The sequence below is a fragment of the Ctenopharyngodon idella genome, chromosome 5 (genome assembly GCF_019924925.1).
Source record: "Ctenopharyngodon idella isolate HZGC_01 chromosome 5, HZGC01, whole genome shotgun sequence".
Lineage (NCBI taxonomy): Eukaryota > Metazoa > Chordata > Actinopteri > Cypriniformes > Xenocyprididae > Ctenopharyngodon > Ctenopharyngodon idella.
Genome location: NC_067224.1, coordinates 16416115 through 16431076, shown reverse-complemented (window position 1 = coordinate 16431076; position 14962 = coordinate 16416115). Strand labels below are relative to the sequence as shown.

The following is a 14962-nucleotide window of genomic DNA, read 5'->3' as shown; positions in this document are numbered from 1 at the left end:
CAGAACACTGAAGATGGGTCATGAATGGGTCTTCCAGCATGACAATGACCAAAAACATTCCGCCAAGGCAACAAAGGAGTGGCTCAAGAAGAAGCACATTAAGGTCATGGAGTGGTCGAGCCAGTCTCCAGACCTTAATTCTATAGAAAATCAGTGGAGGGAGCTGAAAATTCGAGTTGCCAAGTGACAGCCAAGAAACCTTAAGGATTTAGAGAGGACCAAAATCCCTCCTGAGATTTGTGCAAACCTGCTTGCCAAAATGGGTTTCTCCACCAAGTACGAAGTCATGTTTTGATTGGGGATCAAATACTTATTTCTCTCACTGAAATGAAAATCAATTTATAACCTTTATATAATGTGTTTTTTCTGGATTTTTTGGTTGATATTCTGTCTCTATCTGTTAAAATAAAACTACCATAAAAATTATAGACCTTTCGTTTCTTTGTAAGTGGGCAAACTTACAAAATCAACAGGGGATCAAATAATTATTTATATCAGGATTTTGTCCTTAAAACACTCTTGTATGTGGGACTAATTTCTTACGCATCTCATCCCAAGCCTCCGTTGCTAATTCCAAAACACATTTTAGAGCTAATAACGGAGACTTCAGCCATTGATAGCAAACTAATACAGATATTAACGCAGTTATGAGAGAGAGAGAAAGAGAATAAGCATATGTGAATTAGCCTGATCGTCTGTGCGTCACTCAACAGTGTTCGACAGCACAGTCTCTACTAGCGAAACTGTAAGTTTATCTAACCTCAAGAAGGTTATCTACCACCGCTATTACCTCGCTGGTGAGAAATGTCATGCAGCTTTTAAGTTGCTAATCTATTTTACTGATTAATTCGTCAGAGCAGCACTGACAACACGTTTCTGTGCGAGTGTGTGTCCGTAGTGTATTGTGTGTGCGTTTGAGTGAGAGAGCGGGAGAGAGTATGACCTTTCAGGACATAATAAAACGTATTTTGTGACAATAATTTGCCATTTTTATCCTATTGTTTACTATATTTATTTGCTTGGTCAGTGTCATTGTGGGGTTTGTTTCTTTTGCTGGTAAGGACCTTTTGAAATAACTGAAATCATTTGATGAAGTGATATGGAACTGTAATGCGGTCAAGACCTGCCTGGAACTACGTTAGCCGTGTGTTTTCTCTGAAAATAATTGCACACTTTAGAACGTTCGTCAACCAATCAGATTTGAGCATTCAACAGCCCTGTAGTATAAACTCTTTTAGTCGATCTCTCTCATAGTACCACAATAATCTACAAATACAATAAGCTTCAATAAACCGACTAAACGTTCCTTCATTACTAGTTCTAAAGTGACGTTTTAGAATTAGTTTCGGAGGCTTGGTTTCACTCAACTGTTAAACTGTCAATTTGGCGGAAGGAAGTAGTTCTGTAGTTTTTAAAGACACTCCGTTGTTGTTGTTTTATTTATTTATACACTTGTGCCGTCAAACTGTTGTATAAATGCAATATCACACTCGTAGCCATGTTATATGGCTATATATCAGCACGCTGTGATTACCTATACGGCACAAGGCCGCACTGCCGAATCATAGCCGTGCTGATACAGCCATATAGCACTGTTACTGTTGTGATATTGCTCATGTATGCATTAGCAAAAAGTATATACTGTATATGTATGTATATTAGCCATTGACACTGTATAATAACATACACAATAAAGAACAACTACCATTGAAGTACCAAGATTGTATTTTATCACTTACTGTTGGGGCAGCTGAAATCTGAATGGAAAAACATGACTTCCTGGTCTAATCACTGGTCCATCTGAGAAACATAATTGTTTGTATGGGTTAAAAGAGGGTTGTGTTTCCTTTTCAACAAGCATAAATAGTCTACTGTCAGCAAACAATCTTTTCAGGTTTCATGCAAGATTTTATGTAATTTAGTTTTATGTAATTTATTTATTAGTACAATGTATAAATGAAAACCCGTCACTTACAAGTCTCTCCACTTACAAGAGTGGTATTCTTTTCACTTTGTCCTGTAGACATCACAGTAAGAAATACAAGTAGTCAGTTAGTATTTTCCAATCTTACACACAAACACACGTTTGGTTAGTCTTTCTGGGGACTCTCCACAGACATAACGTTTTTTAAACTGTACAAACTGTATGTTATATGTATATTACATTATATGTATATTACAGTATATTATATTGCCTTACACTAACCCTACCCCTAAACATACCCCTAAACTAAATCACAGAAAACTTTATGCATAATAAAAAAGATAAATAAATAAATAAAAAAACTCATTCTGTATAATTTATAAGCTTGTTTACTCATGGGGACCTTAACTTAGGTTCCCACGATGACACGAGTCCCCATGAGTCAGTATGTATTCAGATTGTCCCCACCGGGATAGAAAAACAAAGACAGACACACACACACAACATGACTTTGATTTGTAAGGTCACTATATGAGCATTTATTTTGCATATGTCCTGTAGTAGTACATGTGTGTATTATTTAATTATTTAATAATTTAATAGTAAACTACTACTACGACTTATAATCATTTAATATTTTGTGCAACTTACCTTTTTTCCAGCTCTCATGAATGAAGTATTGCTTTAGTTTGAAGTATCTCTCATGGTCTTTGTAGGTTTTTTCATCATTGCTTGATCCTTCAGTCCAGCTCACGTTCGCATCTCCTTTTAGCTTCACAAAAAAACTATCCACCTTTATTTCTTTGGTCACTTCCAAAACAACTCGCCCCTCCACAATGTCCCCACTAGTAAAAATATTGCTTTCGTTAATGGGTTCGTAATGGATATTAAGCTCTTTGATGGATTTTGACATTTTATGTATGCATGTATGTACACTATAGCTACACAGCAAGTGGGCTCTTCTTGTTCTCGTAGGAGAAGCGGGACTGACATTCTTTTGACATAAGGGTTGAGGGTGTGACACATCCTAAAACTGCCTGATTAGCAATGAGATTGCATAACTATATCTGACTGTTATGTTCAGTGCAGTCTGGCCTGTGTCTCAGTGTGCATACTATTCATCCTAAATAGTATGTGACATTAGTAATATTCAATGCTATTTAGGACAGATATGGTGAATAGTAGGCACATTAGGATGCAGGGCCGGTTTAGTCTGTGTAGTTAGTCTGGAGTATAGCAACAACATCATTTTTTTTTTTTTTTTTTTTCAAAATAAAAAATCCAGCTACTGTACTGTTAACATAGTTGCTAATGATGTCAATATATACACAATGATGTTTATATTATTATTATTAATAACATTAATAATATCAATAACAACAATAATTACATTTCTTTAAATCTACTATCAGCAACAATGGGATAATTGTTTATTAAAGCAATAAGCCCCAAGAAGCCATGGTTTACAGTGAATTTATAACAGCTAAGGGGTGTTGTTTAAACCCCCTTAGCTGTTATTGTCACGAATGTGGCTCTCGTGCCTCCTCCTCCGCACCACCGGAGGGAGCCGTCACCTGAATATTGACTGGTTTACATTCGGACTACGTTTCCCATAGGCCCTCATTCCTGGGACTGATTGCGCACACACCTGCACCTCATTACACTCACGCTATTTATAAATTCACTGTAAACCACGGCTTCACAGGGCTTATTGCTTTTATAAAACGGTTACCACACAATACAAATATTAAAGCCAAAAAATATGTATCAATTAGGGGTGGAACGGTACACCAAACTGACGGTTCGGTATGTACCTCGGTTTTGAAGTCATGGTTCGGTACAGGTTAAATATAAAATAGATTTTTTTTATTAAACAGTGGTTTATAGAACAAACTCTGTCTCTGTCTTTAAATAAATTAAATTATAACTAAAAGTTTAAGGATAAAAAAACAATTATGTCTGCGAATGCTGTAAACTATATAGGGAGCCCTTACTTGAACATTACTATAATATTAAAGGTTAACAACAGAGCCCAAACTATAGCCTAAATTCAAATGCTATTTATTTTTAGATACAATAATCATCACTCAAATAACAAATTGTATGCAAACATGTAAGCTGCACATAAGCCAGTGTCTGCATTAACTGCTAAATCTAATTATAAAGTTATGTTTTTACTCCAATTCGTTGTTGAAATATAATCATTTAAGCTATAGCTACACAGTGGCTGTCATTTTCATGACAGATTTATTTAAACATACATATAATTATTACATCACTAACAGGTTAAGTAAAATATATTGAATATATATGCTATATAGTGCATATATTTAGCGAAAGAGCTAATCTCTCTTAGTAACTAACAAGCTGTGGACACTGAATGGCTTTTCTGAGGTAAATGTTACATGACAAATTGTATACAAGTTGTTTTATTGACGTCTTTCCGCTGTTATAACACTGATTGAGCGATTACACAAGATATTATAAGTGTCAGTAAGTTGTACTGTATCTTTAAACATACCTTTGAATGTTCATTCATGTTTATTCTGTAACTAGTAATACAGAGGAAGAGATGATCGAGTTCACTCGTGCTCCGCGCTGCTGCTTGAACGCCGCTCGTGGAGCCTATACAGAGATCTGTCACGCCACATTAAAGAGCGTCAGAACGGCATTTTTCTGTTTGACACTTTGTTTCTTGTCGAAAGTAACAGAGCTTATTTTAAACTGAAGTGTTCCCAAACAGGAGACCTTAATGTTGCAATGTAATGCATTCGGTACACATGTGCACCGTACCGTAAGTCCTGTACCGAAACGGTTCGGTACGAATACGTGTACTGTTACAACCCTAGTATCAATGCAACTTTCATGAAGTAAAATCATTAAAAGCCTTCCTTCTGCTGGAAAATAGTCCCTAACTGTGAACAGCAACAGAAGTTACATTTATTACGCCGTTAGATGGCGGCAAAAATTGTCTTTATGAGTGAGTCACTCAGTTGAAAGGCTTTTATATTGAAACTTGTTTTGAACGCGGAACAAGACACAAATGACAAATGCTTTGACTATAGCGCTGTCAGTGTCAGCAGGGCACGGGAAAACCTATTAAATGTTAAAAGGACAGGATCGCAGCAGACATTCAAATGGATTTTTTTATTATGAACATAGGACTGACCTGAAGGAAAATGCTAAATCTAAATGCAGGTAATACACTCGGTCACTCGATATCTCTCTCACAATACTCTTCATAATGCAGTGCTTCATTAATTGAGAAAAACTCCACAACAGTGTTTTCACAACTTTCAAAAAGAGGGAAAAAATAGAGAGCAATTGATAACGGCAGTCAGAAGAGAGAAAGATGTAATTTTTACAGTCACTCCCATAGCCGCTGTATTATAAACAACCTTACAGCAGCGTTAACTAGTTTTTTGTAATTTGATGCAAAGGTAATAATACTAAGTAGCCTATAGTGTTATAAATGTACATATATATATTTTTTAAAATGAAAATCTAAAAAACTTTTTTTTAGATTTATAATTTATGGATTTATGATATTTATGACCATTACAGAATTTAATCAAATGAATTTAATAAAATGTTTTCAAAATAGTTTATAGAAATTTACTTCTACTTTAAACTCAGGATGATGTCGGAAGGATCATGACTCCTATGATTTCACCCCTAGCTCATTTCTAATTAAAGTGACTTTTTTCCTTATATTTGTCCATATATATATATATATATATATATATATATATATATATATATATCAAATGGTATATATTTTTAATTTTTACATTTATTATTTTTCTTTCTTATGCATATGTTAAGATTGTTTTATGATTCCATTGAGAAAAAAAAATATTATGTAAAACTATTTGAATTACCGCTGTGAATGAAATGTGCTATATAACTGTATACTGCAGTTAATATACAATCTGGTTGTAAGAAAGATTGGATGAGCTTTAACTCTCAGCCACTAGGTGGTGCCATTTGTGCCTGAGTCATCCTTTTTGGACAATTTTGTTTTTCATATTTCTCAAATGTTAGTCAGGCATAACATTTGCATTTGTGGCCTTGTTTGTTGGGCTGTTTAAGTCTTGAATTTACTTACCATTGTAATAAAAAAAAGAAAAAAAAAAAAGAAAAGAGAGAGATTGGATGTCTTGTTAGGTTGTTACTGATTGTACAAAAGTCTAGGTGAGACTAATATGCCATCATAAATTTGCAGTGCCACTATGCAAGACAGAAAATATGACTGAATTAGCTGTAGAGATATAACTAAAAGGACCATTATTTACTCTTTTTAATTAAAAATCTTTTCAGCAAGACAATAATAATATTAATAAAAATTCTATTTCAAACTTCAACTTTTTTTTAACTTTCTATTTATTAAAGTATCTTAAGAAAAAGTACCCTGGTATCCACAAAAAAAAAAAAAAAAAAAAAAAAATTAAACATGGAGCACATGTTACGGAACACAGACTCACAACAAGGTTAGAATGAATATGAGTGTTTATTAAATGGGGTAGATGAAGCAAACAGGCAGGTGGGTATGGTAGTCAAAGAAGGAATGCAATAATGAATGGTAATACTGATAGTTCTTTGTATTGCAGGTGAGTTGAGGAGGTCATGGACGAGAGTAGCTGAGCCGCACTTAGGTGAGGAGAGTGGAGTTTGGAAGGGGTCTGGAGAACAGAGTCTGATGAGGAAGCCGTTGGAGACACAAAGTGAGTCCTTCTACAAAGGAGACCAGACAAAATGCTAAGGTGAAGTGTGTGCATTTATGCTGCTGTGGTGATGAGGTGATGAGGATCAGGTGCGGGTGATTGTTGAGCGTGAGCAGGTGAGCAACAGGAGGGATGATGGGAAATGGAGTTCATGGAAGGTGAGAGAAATGGTGACCGTGACAGCACAACTGTCTCCAACAATTATAATGGTAAGAAATGTTTTTTGAGCACCAACTCAGCATATTAGAACGATTTCTAAAAGATCATGTGACACTGAAGACTGGAGTAATGATGCTAAAAAAGCAGCTCTGTCATTCACAATAATTCACATTTTATATATACACTTCCGTTCAAAAGTTTGGGGTCAGTAGGAATAGGATTTATGTTTTTGAAAGTCTCTTATGCTCACCAAGACTGCATTTATTGGATTAAAAATACAATAAAAACAGTAATATTGAGAAATATTATTACAGTTAAAAATAACTTTTATATCTGAATATATTTAAAGATGCATTGGTAACTCTTTGTTTTAGTGTCCTTGTTACACATTACATGTTATTATAGTAATAACTATATAAATTATGCATAATTACATGCAACTAACCCTAAACCCTAACTTAGTAAGTACATGTTAATTAATACTCAGTATGTAAAATGTATAATTACTCTGAAACAAGGCGGTAGGACCTTTTTTTTTAAGGTGTCTTTGTTACAGTGTAATTATGCATTTAAGTACTATTAAGTAACTATGTGTACTTACTATAGGTTTAGGATTAGGGTTTGGTTTGGTTTAGGGTTAGTTGCATTTAATTATGCATCATTTTTAGTTATTACTATAGTAACTACATGTAACATATGTAACAATGACACTGTAAAATAAAGTGTTACCCACTTTGTTTTCCCTAATGAGGCAAGAGTGAAGCTGAGAGAGAATTCATATGCAAACACTACTACAAACACAGGGAATCCAGGGCAAACAATGAAGCTCAAGACAGGAGCACGTTACAGCAAACAAAGACTGACAAACCACAAGACAAACACAAGGGCAATTTATACACAGGCTAAAAAGGTAACAAGGGGGCATGGTAAATTGTCATGGGAACACACATGGGTAACCAAGGGAACTAACAAGACACACCTGGGGAGACTAATCAACATGAAAAACTACAAAGAACTACAAAACATGGCACAAGACAGGAAATAACACATTTTAATAATAATAATAATAATAATAATAACAATAATAATAAATGCCAGACTATTGAAAATTCAGCTTTGCCATCACGGGAATGCATTACCCTAAAAATATATATTTATATAGAAAATAGTTGTTTAAAATAATAATAGTTCACAATATTACTGTTTTTACTGTATTTTTGATCAAATAAATACAGCCATGGTGTTGGTGAGCATAAGAGACTTCTAACATTCTTTCAAAAAAAAAAAAAAAAAAATCTTACAGACCTCAAACTTTAACAAAGTAGTATATGTGATATTGTATACAAGTTTAGGTTATGACCAAGTCACAGGTCATAATGCAGTTTTGCTTCTAGATGCCAGGAAAATGTTGTGTATAATATTTGTTCTTCTACATGAATTGCATCCTTGCCCAGAGCAAAGAGAGACAGATCCGGTCTTGAGCAATCTTTATTAAGATAAATGAACAGTTTGGCATTTTTAGTCCTCTTCATGGAATCGATGAATGTAATACTCACCGAGCCAATGGGGAGCAGACACACACACACACACACACACACACACACACACACACACACACACACTATGAGTTACCAGAGGGTGCGCGTTAAATGTCCAAGCAGTAATCAATGCAGAGAAATTAGCTATTGATTGTGTATAGTTTTGTAATAGGTTACCTATGGGTTGCTCTTTTAGAAAATTCCAATATTCCTCTCCCTGGGAATAAAGGCATAATAACTTTGTTTAGCCTTGACTGAGAGTGTGAAGGCAGAAGTGAGTCAGCTTTTCAGGGTCAAACTCTAATTAGTATAAAGGTCAAATGGGAAATAAACATGGTGATAAAAAATAATGATGAACTTGGCATCAGAAGCAAAGTTCATTAAGAGCTGTGTGGGAATGGTGCTTCTGTATTGGCTTTTCCATGAATGTGATCTACATTAGATTCTCTATTTTAAAACCCAGCTGACGTGGTGGGTAACCTGACATCAACATTATTACTCTGTGTCCGAGATTTAGAAGGCAAAAGGTACTGTAATGAGATTTAATAAAGTAGGTACAGATTGTGACATTTAACTGGAGAAATTCACCACAAACAAAACAACAAAAAAACTATAACTTTTTACTTGTGGTTGTCATCACAGTTTAGTCATTTGTTTTATACAGATCTGTTCATTTAAAAATACATTAAAATACAATTCATACATATAATGATGTGAATACACATTCTATGCATGTTTTTAATTTTCAATTTTACATGAATTTTGATATTTTTTTTGACATTTTAAAAAATTCAATTCAATTCAGTTTCACTCAAACCATCCTTGTTCACATTACTTAAAAACGTATGTAACCACATGAACTTAATTTAACTGAGTTGTTTCTACTAAAAATGAGTATTGTCAGCTTTACTTAAGTGTTTGTTCAGTCAACTTAACTTTGCTGAGTGAAACGCACAAATTAATCCCAGCATGCTTTGCAATATATATATATATCCTGCTTGGAGGGGGGGGGGGGGCTATCACACACAGTTTCTGCCAATCTCATGTTAATCTTGAGTATTCTTCATATCTCCGAAAAGTCTTTAGTTTTATCATATTTATAAAAGATAGATACGCTATACCGAGTCTTTCCGAAAAAAGCAGAGCTCCTGGAGGCTAAAGAGTCACAAGTGCACACAGCTTTTGCGTAGAGATTGTCTGCAAACTGTGACATCCTTATAAATAAAAAGTGAACAAAAACGTTTGTGTTGTTTACATTTTATGCACTTGCGCGCCGATTGCCAACAAAACACAGACATCTGATACATCAAGGATGTCTTATTTAAGAAAAGTAACCGTAATAAAATTGACTGATATTCATTGTGAGGTGTAAAATACTGTAATTTCTTTCTTACTTTGCAATCTAATGGTTATTTTTCTTAAATGAGACTGCCTCGATGATGTATGCTGACTTCGAAGGGTGCAGCCCCTGAACTGGGACACAGCCATTGTTGAAAAATCTCTCAGCTTCCATATCCCAAACGAAGCACGTTGATGGGCGTGCTCTTGCTCTTGCTCTGGGTGATGTGTGTGTGCACGCTTATCAGGGAGAAGTGCCCATACAAGGAATTCCACCCTTTATTACATGATAAAGGGCTATACCCAAAAAAAAAACTCTGCGAGACATGTCCACAACCGGAAGTAGTATATTTGGCACAGAAATACTCTGTCATACGTCCAACTTGTGTTTTGAAACTTTGGCCATGTTTAGCATGAGAATGCAACTGTAAATAAGTGTAAATAAGTCAAAATGCATGAAATAGCATTACACCTTCCCTTTAATATTTTAACTTTTTGTCCGCCATATGTACGTTTTTCAAGATACAAAGATTCCAAGAAGATCAATACAAAGAGATTATAAAAAGTTGTTACATTTGCTTTAAATGTTAATGTTTTTTAAAAGATTTTTCCTTTTCTTTCTTGTAGACGCTTTTATTTGTCATTTTGAGTCAATTTGTCATCATGAGTCAATTTGTTTTTTTCAGAAGAATTTTACAAATGAGAAAAAATCGAAACTGCTTTTGTAGGAAATTCAATTCAAGTTTATTTGTATAGCACTTTTCACAATATATTGTTTCAAATCAGCTTTACAGAAAATGCAAGTTTCCATGCTACAGTCAGTAAGTATTATGTTATCAAATGTCAGAGATGAGTGTGTCAAAGTAATGTCCATATGCATACAGCTGGTCAGTATGTCATTTGTGCATGTGTGCTTGTTGAGTTTTTCATTACAGAACAGTCTGTGTTGGAGGTAAGGAGTGGCATTTCCATTTGGCCTAGAGGAATTACTTCATAACTTACTGGTCCATTTGATAAAAATGCTGTTCTTCCGGAAGACTGAGTCCCCAGTACAAAGTCTGTGAGGATTGTCATAAATCAAGCAATAGATAAGTCTCTCCACATCCCCTTAATGCTGAGTCCCTAGCATAAGATCATTATAGTAAAAAAATGACAAATTTGATTGATTAAAATGGCACCGGGCGACTTCGGCTAAACCACGCTAAGTGATGTGACACTGCAGTTTCCGCATCATATTTCTGTCAAGACAATGATGGTAAAAAGCATTGTTGGCATGTGATATCTGACAACACAAGCCATCTGCCTGGATATGAGGCTAGATTTATGACAGGGTTTTAGTGGGCTGCGAAGGAGCAGTGAGAGAAAAGTAGCCGTTTTTGAGCATTGTCACTTTTCAAATGACCGTAAATTCTGTTAAGGGGACACTTATGCGGCTTGACAAACTGCAAGTCGTAAAGGTATGTACCATGCTAGTTAGCTCTGGCCCTCATGCCTGACACAGTCTCTTAAATGTTTATGTTCTGTGCAGTTAAATGATGCACTAGCTTTGCCGTATGATAATACAGAATACATTGACTTTATCCTCTGTTTATTACCACCAAAATAAAGAATGATATACAAACTACAGCTGACAAATCAAATCCTCCCTATTGATCAAGACGGTTAAAATAATAAAATACTTCAGGTCATGTAATGAAAAGAAAAATGGAATCTTGCACATATAATGTAATTTTTTTTTATTTCTTTTACATTTAAAAATATAAGCCACTCTAGATGTTGTAGTAGTAGTGGTAATAATAATAATAATTAGTATTATTGTTGTTGTTACTGTTGGTAACTTTTGTTAATGTACCATTGAACACACAATTTTAATATAAAACTACTTGTAAAATAAAAATATTGTTATTTTTTTAAAACAAGAAAAAGCAAAAAGTCAGCTGCCTCTGTTAACAAGCATATGCAGTGCATTTTGTTCATATCCATTTTGTTAATGGATAATTAAATAATTAAAATGTAATCTGTTCAGCTGTTCGTTATTGTAACACTGTAGTGTGTATACTTTTACAAAGCATGATAATCTTTATTTATTTTATTTATTATGCACATCATTATTTTAGCAAATTTATTTATGGAATTGCTAAAGATTTAACAGATGAAACCACCACATGGCTCTATTGTAGCACAGCTTTTGTCATTATTCTTCTATTCTAATTCATTCATTTCATTGAGTGCAAGCAACAACTGCGTCTGATTGTCTATCAAACGAATCCCCATATTCACAGGAGCACAGAGGATTGAGTACACTTACAGAAACCCATTAGCCTAGTTTCTCAGACTCATAGTAGAAAAAAAATCAAGCCAATCATCAAGCACAGACCACACATGTCCACAAGAAATGTCTTTTGCCACTCACATCACCATCAGAAGGATAATGATTCTCAATCCATCATTAAAATTTGCCTGGGGGCTTTTGTCGCATCAGTCTCACACTCGTCTCTTGAGGCAGGTTGAGTCTTGCTTGACACATTATTGTTTACCCACTAAACCACACAAAAGTGTGTGTGTTTGTAGTCCTGAATCTGTATAATCAGCTATTTTGATTGATGTATGTCTGACGTTATTAAAACTTGCAAAATGGATCACAATCACACTTACAGCTTACATAGAAAGAGAACACGTTGATTTTGGTATGTAGACTGGGGCTAGTTGTCACAAAGTTTTGACTAACAGTGGTTTTGTTAATTAAGTTAAACTATTGTAAACCATGCCCTCAAAAGTAAAATTCCATTTGTGTGTATATATATAATTTGTTTTTTGAAACAAATGAAATTTTACTTTTGAGGGCATGGTTTACAATAGTTTATCTCTTTTTGTTCTAACAATTATGGAAATGTTCAATAACTTTTTTTCTAAGTCAAGTCAAAACATTTATTTGTATAGCGCTTTCACAATATTGTTTCAAAGTATAGAAAACCGTAATGTTAAAGGGTTAGTTCACCCAAAAATTCATGTTTCACATTTCTCTCAAGATCCATTAATGTACTAAAAATATATTTAAATCAGTTCATGTGAGTACAGTGGTTCAATATTAATATTATAAAGCGACAAAAATATTTTTGGTGCGCCAAAAAAACAAAATAACAACTTATACAGTGATGGCCGATTTCAAAACACTGCTTCATGAAGCTTCGGAGCATTTTGAATCAGCGTGTCGAATCAGCGGTTCGGAGCGCCAAAGTCATGTGATTTCAGCAGTTTGGCGGTTTGACACGTGATCCGAATCATGATTCGACACAAAAGATTCATAACGCTCCGAAGCTTAAAGTCCCTGTGAACCGGAAGTTGCAAACGACTTTTCTCCAGTGTTATGACATATCTCCAAGTGAAACGGAATATTGAATAGAGGGCAGGATTTTACCTTAGCGCTTCTCCTCTCCATCTCTCGCTCATAGCAGACTAACCGTTGGAGGGGAGTAGTTTAAGCATTTTCAACCCAATCCGTCAAACTGACGTCATCAAAGAATGAACGCCATTCCAGACCGGAAGTAACTTTTCAGATTTTGATTAAAGATTACCACGACAAACAATTTTTTTTCTGTGTATAAACTTGCACGGATTAATTGTTCAATGCAAGACTAGTAATATCAAAGACTATAGAATAATAACACTCTTAAAGGGACTTTGGTAATATGCACTAACAAAGTAAATAGGTTCAATTTTGATTTCATGACGACTTTAATGAAGCAGTGTTTTGAAATCGGCCATTACTATATAAGTTGTTATTTTTTTAATTTTTTTTTTTTGGCGCACCAAAAATATTCTCTCGCTATAATATTAATATTGAACCGCTGTACTCACATGAACTGATTTAAATATGTTTTTAGTACATTAATGGATCTTGAGAGAGGAAATGTCATTGCTGGCTATGGCGGCCTCACTGAGCCATCGGATTTCAACAAAAATATCTTAATTTGTGTTCCGAAGATGAACGAAGGTCTTACGGGTGTAGAACGACATGAGGGTAAGTAATTAATGACATGAACTAACCCTTTAATATTTAAAATATCTTAATAATTTCATGTCTTATAGTCAAATTTAGCATATTAAAGCTATGGGTGATAATAGTTTACATTGTTCAACAATACAAGCAATCAAGCAGTTATATATATATATATATATATATATATATATATATATATGCAGTGCTAAGTAGTAACTGATTATATGTAATCTGGATTACATAATCAGATTACAAAAATTACATACTTGTAATTAGAATATATTACATTTTAAAATACTCATAATCAGATTACAGTTACTTTTATATTGATTACATGATTACTTAATATTCACAAAATGGCAGTAAATTATTCAAAATTCATTGATTCTCCCTAATTATCCTTTTTTTGTCTTTTTAAAAAAGGCCAATTGCTTATATATCTAGAAAGTCTTCCAGTTTTGTGGAATTGCACTAGTCAGGTGACTATAATTAATTGAAAAATTGAGAAGCAACACAGCATAAACAAATAAAATATTTCATATTTTTGTTTGTTAGTTAGTGTTAGCGTAATGCAGCCTAATGTTTAATGCACTTCATGTTGTTGATAACAAAAAAAAGAAGAAGAATTTTTGTTTCTCTTCGTATTTTTTTTTTTTTTATCAGTATGGTACTTCATCAATATAATAAGATTATAGTATTCAAATCAATGTTATAAACAAGTTAGGTCAAAAGTAATCTAAAAATAATCAAAAAGTAGTCGGATTATAAAGTGTAATGCAATAGATTACATTACTGACTACAGTTTTTATCATGTAATTTTTACCCAGTAATAGACTACAATTTGTAAGTAATCTACCCAGCACTGTATATATACATTTCAGGCATATTCAGGCAATAGTGATCAAATAAGTAGCCCAGTGTAGAATATTAGTCTTTTATGCCATGCAGCAGCATTTATCACCCTAAACACTAGATGGCACTGTTTGACCAGCAATGCTATGGTTTAGGCCAGTGTTTTTCGAGGAACTCTTCTCCTCACAGTGCAGACAGAGTTATCATTTACTAGTTGAGTGGGATCTGCCATTGCTGTTATCTTTTAATAGATTTGTACGGAGAGAAAAGCAGGTGCCTCTTGTTAATGTGTCCAATTGCCCAAGTTGCCTACTGAATGTGGTGCATCCATCATTGTCTGCTGCCGTGACACCCTGTCATCCGCCCTCAGTGGCACAAGCCATGCAGACGCGCCGTAACAGATGAGCTTCCTCATGGGCACCGTGCA

General features: G+C 34.3%; 1 pseudogene; it reads right to left on the bottom strand.

Moving 5' to 3' along the window:
- The window catches only part of LOC127513580 (arrestin domain-containing protein 3-like), a 28906-nt pseudogene extending 25990 nt beyond the window's left edge, over positions 1-2916 (bottom strand).
- Positions 2917-14962: the final 12046 nt, after the last annotated feature.